The sequence below is a fragment of the Peromyscus leucopus genome, chromosome 23, assembly GCF_004664715.2.
Source record: "Peromyscus leucopus breed LL Stock chromosome 23, UCI_PerLeu_2.1, whole genome shotgun sequence".
Lineage (NCBI taxonomy): Eukaryota > Metazoa > Chordata > Mammalia > Rodentia > Cricetidae > Peromyscus > Peromyscus leucopus.
The window spans coordinates 40,677,066-40,688,168 of NC_051082.1; the positions used below are offsets into that span (position 1 = coordinate 40,677,066).

Sequence of the window (11,103 nt, forward strand, 5' to 3'; positions counted from 1 at the left end):
TCTGGAGGCTGAAGGCTGCGGCAGTGACTCTAAAGCGACATCCGTACCCCTAGTCTCTGGCTCTGCGGGACTGAACCGGCTCAGATTCCTCTACAGCCAAGTTGCTACAACTTTACCGGCTGCACCGCTCCGGGTTCGTGCGCGGGGCCTAGGGCGCAGCCAGAGGGTCAGGGGCGCACTCTGCGCGTTGGCGTGAGAGAAGCGCAATGTCGCCCGCCGGTCGCCCGCGGAGTGGCCAGGGTCCCACGGGCCCAAGCTCGGCTTCGGGCCACGCTGCGACGCAAGATCCCCGAGCTTCACGCTTACCTGCCCGGCCCGGCTCGGCCGGCGTTCCGGGGCTGCACCCGCCACCGCCACCACCGCTGCCGCCTCGCCTCCGTCCTTCAAGCTCTAAGTTCGCTCTCGGATTGAAATTCCTCCCCAGCTTCGCCCATCGATCTGCGCGCGTGCCCCGCCCCTCGCCGCGCGGCCTGGGAGGGGGGTTCGAAGGGGGGGCGCTGGTTCCCGCCGCCCGCCCTCCTTCCCCTCCCCCGCCCGCCCTCGCCACCAGTCGGCTCCCTCCACCCGCTCCGCCGGCGCTCAGTCCGGCTGCGAGAGCCGCGCGCCCTCCCTCCTCCCCGCCTCCCGGTCCCCTCTGCGCTGCCGGCTTGTATCGCCCTCAGGATCCGGCTCATGGGAGCTGGGGATCGAGGAGGAAACTGCGGGGGAGGGGGGCACCTGACCGTCCTCCTGCACGTCTAAGTAGGAGGGGGCATCTGCTGCCTCAGCAGGGGCCTCGCCCGACCCCATCACCACCAACACACCAAGACCTTGTCAGGAGCCAGGTCTTCCGGTGGAACTGGCCCAGATCCCAGACAGCTGGGACCTAGGGACGCAGAACGACACTCCTGGCTCTGACCCCCAACCTTCACTCGCTCACCCCAACCTCTGAGAGGACTTCAAGGGCTCTCCAGCACCCCCTCCAGCTTAGCCTACCATTCCCGACGTGCGCCTGCTTGTGAGGAAGCCCCAGGAGAGAAACCAGTCAGGACCCCAGGTCACCAGGCCCAAGAAGACCCCTAGCTAGGCTCGGAGCCCTACAGAGTCCTCCTCACTCTGGCCAGGACACTGATGACAGCGTCCTGGATAAGTCCTGTTCGCAGCCCCACCGGTGCCTCCGGCAGATCCCTTCTCCCCACACAGCCCATCTCGTCCCCACGCGGCGCCCCCTCCCCATTTCCTGTCCCCCGCCCGCCCGCTCCTGATTCCCGGCCTCAGTACCCCCTGCACGCTCTCTCCGCTCCTCCGCTCCTCGCCAGCAGCTGGGCAATTCACCGAGCATACAAAAGAGTTGACTCAATTCAGTGGCTGAGCAAATCAAGATAAATCCTATAGTGTGTGGGGACCGAAGAAGGAAAGTGAATGAACGCCCACAGCACCATCCAGTCGTGCGTATGGACTGGCCCTGCTCAGGGGGTGACAGGCCTGGGCTCCCTCCTGGCCTGGGCACCTACAGGAGCTGGAAGTGGGGTGGTGGGCTCTTAGCTCTCTTCCCCCTGCCAGGCCTTCAAGCACTGAATGAACTTGGAAATTGAGGGCTGTGAGCCCTCTCAGTCCTGGCTGGACAGGGCTCCTAGGAAGAGATACCCAATGTGGGCAATGTGTCTTAGAACTGTGTGACCAATATGATCAGGTTAGATAGAGAGGGCAGCAGGACCCTTGGGCCATCGGAGATGTACGTAGTTTCCCAGGCCTGGCCTCCTGTCATGGCCAGGTCCCAGGCTAAGCACATCAAATAGATAAAGGCTGCTAGCCTGGATGTTCCAGGCTATGGCCCATGGCCCTGGGATGGGAGGTGTGGGACACCTTTTCCTCACAGCTGTATCTAGAAGGAGTTCCCATCAGCTGATCTCCAAGGACAAGATTGTGTCTGGGGCCTCCCAGTCACTCTTGGATGGTATTCTGGGGCTGGCCAATTCTGTGCAGGGGAAGAGGAGGGGCCTGCCACCAGTTTCCCGAGGCAAACTCCAAGAGAGGGGGCAGACTCTCCACATCTCTAGGGTTCCCCCTGACCTGCCCTAGCCGAAACCGTGATAACCAAGAGATTTAGGGTGAGCGCGGCTGTGTACCAGGCACTGTGTTATTATTACGTGCCTCCCGGTTCACTCAACTGAACTTTGTCTCTCTGATCCCTTCGACAACGAACAAGCAAGCTGAGGTCCAGGTCCCCAGAGCGCCCTTGACCAGTACAGCCCCACCCTCCAGGCTTCAACAAGGGTCAACAGTCTGCAGGAGAGGAGGAAAATCCCAGGAGGTCAGCTTGAGGGAACACTGATAGTCGTCCTTCCGTGGAAGGGTCCCCCAAGGCATCCATTATTGGAGCTTCTAGCTGGGGGATTGGGGGGGGGTAGTAATATGGTCAGGTCTTCCAGGCTATGTCCCCTAATCTCCAAGCTGCTCTGCTGGTTGTAACCAAGATCCGGGAGTCCCATGGGGCCACCCCTCCCCCGGGACCGGACAGATCGGCCGTTTGCTTGTAAGCCATTAATTCTATCACAGAGATGCCGGCGCCGCCACGCGAGGACATCTGTCAGGGACCCATCGCTGTACTCCACGCCCCCTGCCGCTCCCCAGACCCAGAGCAGCGGAAAAGATGCGCCACCTCAGCTCTCCAAGCTCTAAGGTTGCTGAAGCGGGCTCGGAAGCCGTGAACCCAAAGGGGGCGGGGCCGCGGCACCCTTGGGACAAAGAGTCCCCAGCTGTTAGGGGTCTGGGCTCTGCGACCTCTCATCCCAGCAGGAAGAAGTGCCCAACTCCCTTGTTCCCAAATGCTAGAGCCCACCCAGGTTCTGACCTGAGATTTTGGGTGAGGTGGGGAGGGGGCACAGAATCCTTCTGATACCTCAGGGTGTGGGAAGGGGACACTGGCGGGGGAGAGGGGGGGGGGGCGCAAGAAGACACTGGCTCTTCCCCTCACAGGGAACGGAGTACTTTCTTTCCCCCAAACCCTTTCAGGAGCTTCGCAGGCCAGTCTGCTCTCCACAGCCCCTAGGCAGCTGCTGGTGAATGTGTCACGCGTGGGCGATGGGTCGCAAGGACTCGAAACTGGTTGAGGGTGATCCCCATTCATGCTAGGCACGGTGGCCCTGGGGACTTCACACCCATAACCTGGGGGGAATTTGGAAAGAGTGCTTGGGTGTCAAGAGATCGGCCTGGGCTCTTGACCCCAGGTGGTTAACAGTCCAGATCGGGCTGTCTGGGAAGAGAAAAGTTAGGTGAGGGGAGATGACACCTCACCGAGGCCTGAGCGGAGTGAAAGGAGAGGGGTGGGCAGGCGATGGAATGGGATCCGTGAGAACTGAGGAGGGTCAGCTTCAAGGCGCCGCCAAACCCAGCCCAGCCGCTTTCCCAATCCCTCCAGGCTCCTGTCACAGGCGCCTATTAATAACTAGGAGTCAGTCCTTCCAGGGAGCTGGACAGAGGCAGGACACCCGGCTGGGCTAGGGCGCGGGTCTCACAATACCCTTCCCAGGGCTCCGGCGACTGGAGATCAAAGAGCCACACGTACGAAATCAAAGTCGTCCCCACCACCCACTTTTTCTCCTCCTTGGACTAGGAGTGGAGGTATTCAGACTCGGGGATGCAGCTTCTGGGGCAACTTGGGGCACCACGGCCATCGCGTGCACCTCAGAGCAAAGCGACCCCTCTTCTCCCCTCCCCCACCTACACAGCACACTCAGCAAAGTTTCAGGTTCCCGGTGGTGCTCCCTAATCCTAGAGGGTGGGGGGTCCTAAGCTTAGGCTCTCAGATCCGCGGAGTCGGGGAGGGAAGTTTGTCCGGCCGCGGAGCTCGCCGATCGAGAACTTCGGGTGCACCCGCCTAGTGAACGCCAGGAGTTGGGGGCGCCCTGGAGTCTCGGGCTCAAAGCCCTGCATCCGAAGCCCCCACAGGCTAGGAGAGGACTCGGCCCAGATGCGGACACCCAGGGCAGGGCGCGGGGGACTGGGGCGATAGAGGAGATCAGGGCTGTGGGAGCCGTTGGGGACTCCCGCGCCACCCGGGAAGCCGGCGAGAGCGCATCCTCCCCGCCCCTCCCCCTCCAGGGGCGGGGACCTGTAGACCCCGCGTCTGCGGCAAAGGGGACCCCCGCCCGCTGCACACCCCTTCCTACCTGAACGGGGCTGCGGCCCCCGGGTCTGGAGGCTCGGTCGCCGGCTAGCAGAGCGCGCGCGCCCAAGTCCCGGGAGCGCCGCGGCGGCGGCGGCGGCGGCGGCGGTGGCTGCCCCTGCTTCCTCCTCCTCTTCCTCCTCGGGGCTCTGGCTGGCTCCAGACAGACCTCCTCCCCCGCCCGCACTACCCGCCCCTCCCCGAGTCCGCCAGGCTTGGGATCGGCCTCTCGCCGGGAGCGGAGAGGAGCCTGCGGGAGCCGGGCTGCGGCGCTCACTGCGTCAAGAGCCGGGGACCGCGCGATCGGAGCAGCCCCGGACCGGCCGGGCAGGCAGGGCGGCCGCGGCGCCGGCGACGCCGAAGGGGCCGGGCGGCTCCGGCTCTCGAGCTCGGGCGCGGGCGCGGCGGCAGCGGCCGCGGCGACGCGAGGCGGTGGTTCATTTTGTGAGCGCGAGGCAGGTCGGACGTGGGAGCCGCACGGGGAGGGGACCTGAGCAGGGGCGGGGGCCGTTGCACGTCCGTCGGTGGCCCGGGGAGGGGGTCAGGGCTCCCCGAGGGGAAGTTGGCTGGAGCTGTAGGGACATCTCAGGACGCCGACCCAGCCTCTCCTCCTTTTCCTGGCCCTGCCGGCATCCCCAGGCCACCGAACTGCGCCGTGGAGCCCAAGTCCCCGAGTGTCATGGGGTTGGGACCCTTCCTGGCGATGGGAGGTGGGTATGAGAAACGGGGATGTGCACGCGCGTACAGTCACGGCTGTGCACACACACGCACCCGCGCGAAGCCATGTAGAAGTTGACCCCGAAGTCAGACCCTGTGTAAGCGCGTGTGTCACAGCACCACCCGCAGGGACAGTTGTTTCACCCGGCGGGCGCGGGGGAGGAGAATAGGAGGTGGTACAAGGTTGTCTGGCCCTGGAGATGGAACATCCCCTCTTCCCACCAGTGACTTGTTCTCCCCCTAAGGTCACCGACCCACTTCACAGTCCCTCCCCTCTGTATCACTTGTCACCACCCCCTTGGGCTGAGAGACCCGGAGGCGTGAGATCAGCCTGGCACATTCCCGGAAGGTTCCGAGTGGTGGATTTCCCCTCCCACTAGCCTCTCCCGATTCTCGGGGGATCCAAGTCGCCCCTCTGGGGCTCTGGGCCCCAGGCAGTTCACCCCGCCCCCTTTATCCTTCCCAGAACACTGACAGAACCGGTTGCCTGGTCTCCCGCTCCCTACCGCGCCCCTTCCCTAGCCAGTAGCTTTGGCGTTGGGTTGAAATTCAAAATTAAGTTCAAGAGCGCCCTCGCCGGGCTAAGGCCTTGTGCGCAGCTTCCGAGCCTCCGTGCGCTTGCAGAGCTGGAGGACCCCCTTGGGCAGAGCGGATGTGACCCTTTTGGACCCCACCTCCTAGCCAGAGCACCCCAAGAGTCGAGCTCTGGGAAGCAGCGCCGACAAAGCCAGGTCGCGGAGGCTAGAGCTGCAGTGCGCGGCTGGGGACCGGGACCCGAGCCCGGGACGCCCATCCTGGTCCTCTGGCCACGCTGCACCAAGCCTCACACCACTCCCATACCCAGACGCGACCAGAGGACCAGGATGGGTATCCCCGGGCTCAGGGCCGGTGGCCTGTCCTGAGACTCTCCTGTAGGCCATAAACTCCATCCAGCCTGCGGCATCGGCAGGAGGCCCACACTTGGCAGGACCCTAGGCCTCATCCAGCCCATCTTTCATTTGGAACACAGGGGAGTGAGATTCCAGTTGAGGCCGAGGATAGAGGAAGGTCTACACCCCGCCCCTTCCGGTGGATTCTTGGACACAAAGCATTCCAGTCAAGGACAGAGCTGTCCCGTCTAGTCTATCCTTGCTCGGGGCACTCAAACCTCAAGAAGAACCAGGTTGAGACTGAAGCCCCAAAGCCCAGGGTCTTAGGGTCTCTCTTGCCGGCTCCCTCAGAGTCTAGCTGTCAGTAACCTGGACAGATATGACCATTCCTCCTTCCTCAGCATTCTGGGAACCATCCCTGCACTTAGCCGGTACTGTCTGTATGCCCACCCTCAACCCCACCAACACACACAGAGCTCTTTAAGATGTGGGGGGGGGGGAGAAGATCCCATGATGCTTGGCTGGCCGGAATGATGCACCCCCACCAAAAAAAAAAAAAAAAAAAAAAAAAAGTCAGGCATCCCTCAAGCTGGGAAGGCTGGACCACAAAGCTAACTCCAGGCCAGAGCCAAAGGGATGAGGTGGGAGAGAGGCTGGATTCCGATAGTTTCCACCTAGTGAGAGCCCTGGCTCTCTCAACCGTGCAGCCACACACACACACACACACACACACACACACACACACACTCCACGATCCCTCCACCCCTCTCTTATTTGCCTGAACCTTGTCATCAGCAGACATATGGACCCCAGAGCATCCTGCAATGTGGACATGATGGATATTGTACCCACACATTTGCAGAGAAGCCTTATACCTAGTGGGCACACCCCATAGTTCATCCCCAAGCTCACCCTCATGGAGAACATCAGTTCTGGCAGAAGTAGAAGGACTCCACACACACCTCAGGAGCCTCGTTGAGACATGGCGGAGGAGGGCCTGTGAAGTCAGTCACCAAGGCACACCCATTGCACTCTGCTCCCAGATCACGCATTCCCTGGGTCCAGAGGGTGCTATCAGGGTACCTGAGCTTATAAACTGGCATGGGACTGCAAGCATCATTCTCAAGAATGCAAAAGGGCCAGATGTTTGGCCTGTGGTCTATCAGACTGGGTCCCAACAAAGAAATCACCCCACCCCACCCTGCTTTGACTCGTTCACCACCTCTTTCCCTTTTCCTCTACTTCATCAGCTTCCTCTCTTCCTCCTCCATATCCATCTACAGGCTCTTGATCTGTAGCCCAGGCTAGCCTGGGACTCCAGTGCCCTGCCTCAGGCCCCTGAGGGCCAGAACTATAGGTATGTGCCAACGGGCCCAGCTTGCCCTTGACGTTTCTTTATCTGCTCCCACACAGGTTCCTGCACACATCTGCTTATACCCTTCATCCCCCCACCCCACACAGGCCTCTTAGGCAAGAACCAGATGCAGCCATGACAACTGTCCTTCCTGAGATGAGGGTGAAGGGGCGGGCCTAGAACGGATTTAGAAGGATGGGCTCAACTCTCCCACTGGATACATGTGGGACCCCAAGCTCAGAGCCACCCACGTTGATTTCAGCAGGCTCAGCAGAGGCCCAGCGGGGGGGTGGGGGGGATGACTTTACATCCACTGAGTCAGTGCGATCTCATTGCTGTGGAAAGCTGAGAAGTGTAAAGGGACATTTCCACACACCACCAAAGGAAGTGCAGCCTAGAGGAAAATGGTGACCATCCCTCCAATAGCCAGAACTTTGCAGTGACAATCCACAACCCCCAGAAGACCCCAAAGCCATATAAGGTTCCTCATATATAAAGAGCTCTTACAACTCAATAAGAAAAGGGTGATAAAGGCATGGAAAGTGGGAGAGAAAGCAAACAGAAAAGGAGGGGGCGGGGAAGATCTCTCAACAAAAGAGAAGTCATCACACTCAACACAATGCAAATGAAAGCTCAGCATGACTTTTCACTCCCAAGTTGGCAAAGGTTAGACAGTTTCCCAGCTACTCTGAGGCCACAGTACAGAGAAGGAGATGCTCTGGGAACTCCTGAGAGGAGGATGTCAGAATTCCAAAGCCACACACCCTTGGGCCTGGCATTTTCTTCTAGGAATGTGTCCTCTAGATGCTTGTCACGAATTCGAAAAGTGATATATGACTGTGTGCAAGGTTGTTTGCTGGGGCACTCTGTAACAGCAGCAGATCAGAGGTGTCCTAAATACCCACGGATGAGGGCGGACTTATGTGCCTCGCAGCACAGCCAGCAGAGCAGGGCAGCCAACAGAGAGAGACCGGACACTCGGAACCCAGCTCCTCTTATCTACTTACTTATTTTCTTGTGCTGGGGACTGAAGCCAAGGCCTTGCATGTGCTAAACAAACATGCTACTACTGAGCCCTTTTGGGGGGATTCCAGGTAATTATTCTACCACTGAGCCACACCCCAGCCTCTCACTGGGGATTCTAGGCAGGTGCTCTACCACTGAGCCACACCCCAGCCCCTCACTGGGGATTCTAGGCAGGTGCTCTACCACTGAGCCACACCCCAGCCCCTCACTGGGGGATTCTAGGCAGGTGCTCTACCACTGAGTCACACCCCAGCCCCTCACTGGGGATTCTAGGCAGGTGTTCTACCACTGAGTCACACCCCAGCCCCTCACTGGGGATTCTAGGCAGGTGCTCTACCACTGAGCCACACCCCAGCCCCTCACTGGGGATTCTAGGCAGGGGCTCTACCACTGAGCTACACCCCAGCCCCTCATTGGGGGATCCTAGGCAGGTACTCTACCACTGAGCCACCCCTAGCTACTTTTTACTTTTTATTTAAGACCAGGTCTCACTAAGTCTAATGTGCAGGCTTTAAACTCACTCTGTAGCCCAGACTGGCCTTGAATCTGCTGTCCTTCTCACTTAGCCTCTCTAGTAGCTGGCCTGACAGGCCTGTACCACCAAGACCCAGGTCTAAGATTTTCTTTAGAGGAGAAAAAATAGCAAGAAGCACACCAGTATATCTAGTTCGTGATTTTTGCGTTTGTTTACAAAAGACGGGAAGGAAAGGACAGGAATTTTTGCTGTGCACAGGGATTACTTCTCTAGCCATAAGGACCTGTGGCCAGAGTTTGAGGAAGGAGCGGGTAAAGAGAATTAATTTTTAAAATTATCCTTCAGCCAGGCGTGGTGTGCAGATCTTTAATCCCAGCCCTCAGGAGGCAGAGGCAGGTGGATCTCTGTGAGTTCAAGGCCAGCCTGGGCTACAGAGGGAGCTTGAGGCCAACCAGGGTGATAAAGTGAGACCCTATCTCAAAAAAAAAAAATCATCATACTTATTTATATGGACAGCAAAATGCAGACTTCTGTGTCCGGCTGTGAACGTGGTGCTGAGTTTTTTGGTTTGGTTTGTTTTGATTTTGTATAAATTATGTTTACTTATTGGGGGAGGCACCTGCTATGGTGACGTGTAGAGGTCAGAGGGCAGCTTGCAGGAGTTGGTTCTTGGCCTGCACTGTGTGGGTCCGGAGGATACCGAACTCGGGTTGTCGAGTGTGGCAACAAGCATCTTTAATGGCTGAGCCATCTCACCGCCCCCAGGACTAGTTCTGACCGTGTGTACAAACAGGGTCACTTCCACCTTGGTGACCATACTGAACAGTGTCAGCACCCCCTAAAAATAGAACTGATGTCCCTCGATGGCTCTACTACTCGTGTATGTTGTTCAGACTTTTCCTCTCATAATAAAAGCAAATACAAAAGTGAAAATGAAGAGTCCTCACTGTCCCTTCCCTCTCCTCACCTCTCTGGTAATCAGGGAGGAGAAGACCCCACAAACTGGAGTCTCCCGCCCCAGTTCGTAGGTGACAAGCCCAAAGTTCATGGGGTGATCATAACTCCAGTAAGGAGATCGCCTTTCATGTATACAACTTGAGGGGCTGGGGCTCAGCAGGCAAAAGTGTTTGTCTCCAAACCTGGTGGTTTCAGTTCGATCCCCAAGACCCACAGTGGAAGGAGGGAACCAATTCCTGAAAGTTGTCCTCTGACTCCACACATACATATGACTACACACACATACACACACACACACACACACTACACCACATACACAGCATTGTGTGACCATACCACCATCTGATTTCAGAACATTTCCCCCATTTGAAAAGAAAATCTTGTACAACTATTGCCAACCCCAGAAGACTCATCCACCTGTTTTCTAATTCTGTGGATTTGACTGTTCTGGGTCCTCACTAAGAATGGAATCATTTGCAGTGTGGTCCCCTGTGACTGACTTGTTTAAGTGGCCATCATGATTTTTTGAGGCTCACACATGAGAAAGCAAGTATCTGGAGTCCATTCCCTTTCATTGCTGAGTAATGCTCCACTGTATGGATATACCACACTTTTTATTCATCCATGTCATAGGATAGACATTTGAGTGGTTTCTTCTGCTCTGGGCCTCTGATGAGCGAAGGAACGTTGTTATCCAGTTTCGTGTGGACATTTGGTCTCATTTTCCACATATATATACCTAGCCCTTGAGTTGTTGACAACCTGGTGCTCATCCTTCTGAAGAACCCACAACCTTTCCTAGAGAAGCCCCGCATTTTCCACACCTCCACCCTCACACCAACACTTACCTTGTCATTTGCGATGATGGCCATGCTAGAGGATGTGAAGTACTGTCTCATTATGACCATGATTTGCATTTCCCCCAATGGCTATTGATGTTGAGAATTTTTTTCTGTACGTGCATGGGAAATTTGCATAAACTCTTTGGATAAATGCATATTCATATTTTTGCCCATTTAAAAATCAGTATATTTATATTATTGTTATTGAGTTGTCAGAGTTCTTTACATAGTTTAGACACAAGTCCCTCATTAGGCATATCACTTGCAAGTGTCTTCTCTGTCCCTGTGGATCATTTGTCTGCATGGGCGCTGTCTACAGCACAGAGAATTTTAATTTTAATGAAGTCCATATTTCTCTTAATCTCTTGAGTTCTTGGTGACACATTTGAGCTCCCTTAGCTTAAGATAAAGTTCTGCTCCTTAAGTTCTTCTCTAAGGTTCTCTCTCTCTCTCCTTCTGGTGTGTGTGTGTGTGTGTGTGTGTGTGTGTGTGTGTGTGTGTGCATTTGTGGAAGCTAAAGGTAAATATCAGGTATCGCTGCCCCTCATGATCCAACAACCTTGTTTCTGGAGACAGTCTCTCACTGGCCTGAGCTTGCCAAGCAGGATAGGCTGGCTGACAGTGAGTGCCCAGGATCCTGATGTTTCTACCTCCCCAGTGCTGGGATTGGCTGACTGATCTCTCTCTCTCTCTCTCTCTCTCTCTCTCTCTCTCTC

At 57.1% G+C, this 11,103-nt stretch overlaps 1 protein-coding gene across 2 annotated transcripts in view; it reads right to left on the reverse strand.

Moving 5' to 3' along the window:
* Elfn1 (extracellular leucine rich repeat and fibronectin type III domain containing 1) overlaps positions 1–4,274 on the reverse strand; it is a 63,437-nt gene extending 59,163 nt beyond the window's left edge. The window contains exon 1 of one of the 2 annotated variants that reach the window (XM_028859734.2): positions 4,152–4,274. The gene's annotated coding sequence lies outside the window, so the exon portion shown is untranslated. Of the gene's footprint in view, positions 1–306; positions 488–4,151 lie in introns of those variants that run through there. The other variant, XM_037198442.1, reaches the window with a different exon arrangement.
* Positions 4,275–11,103: the final 6,829 nt, after the last annotated feature.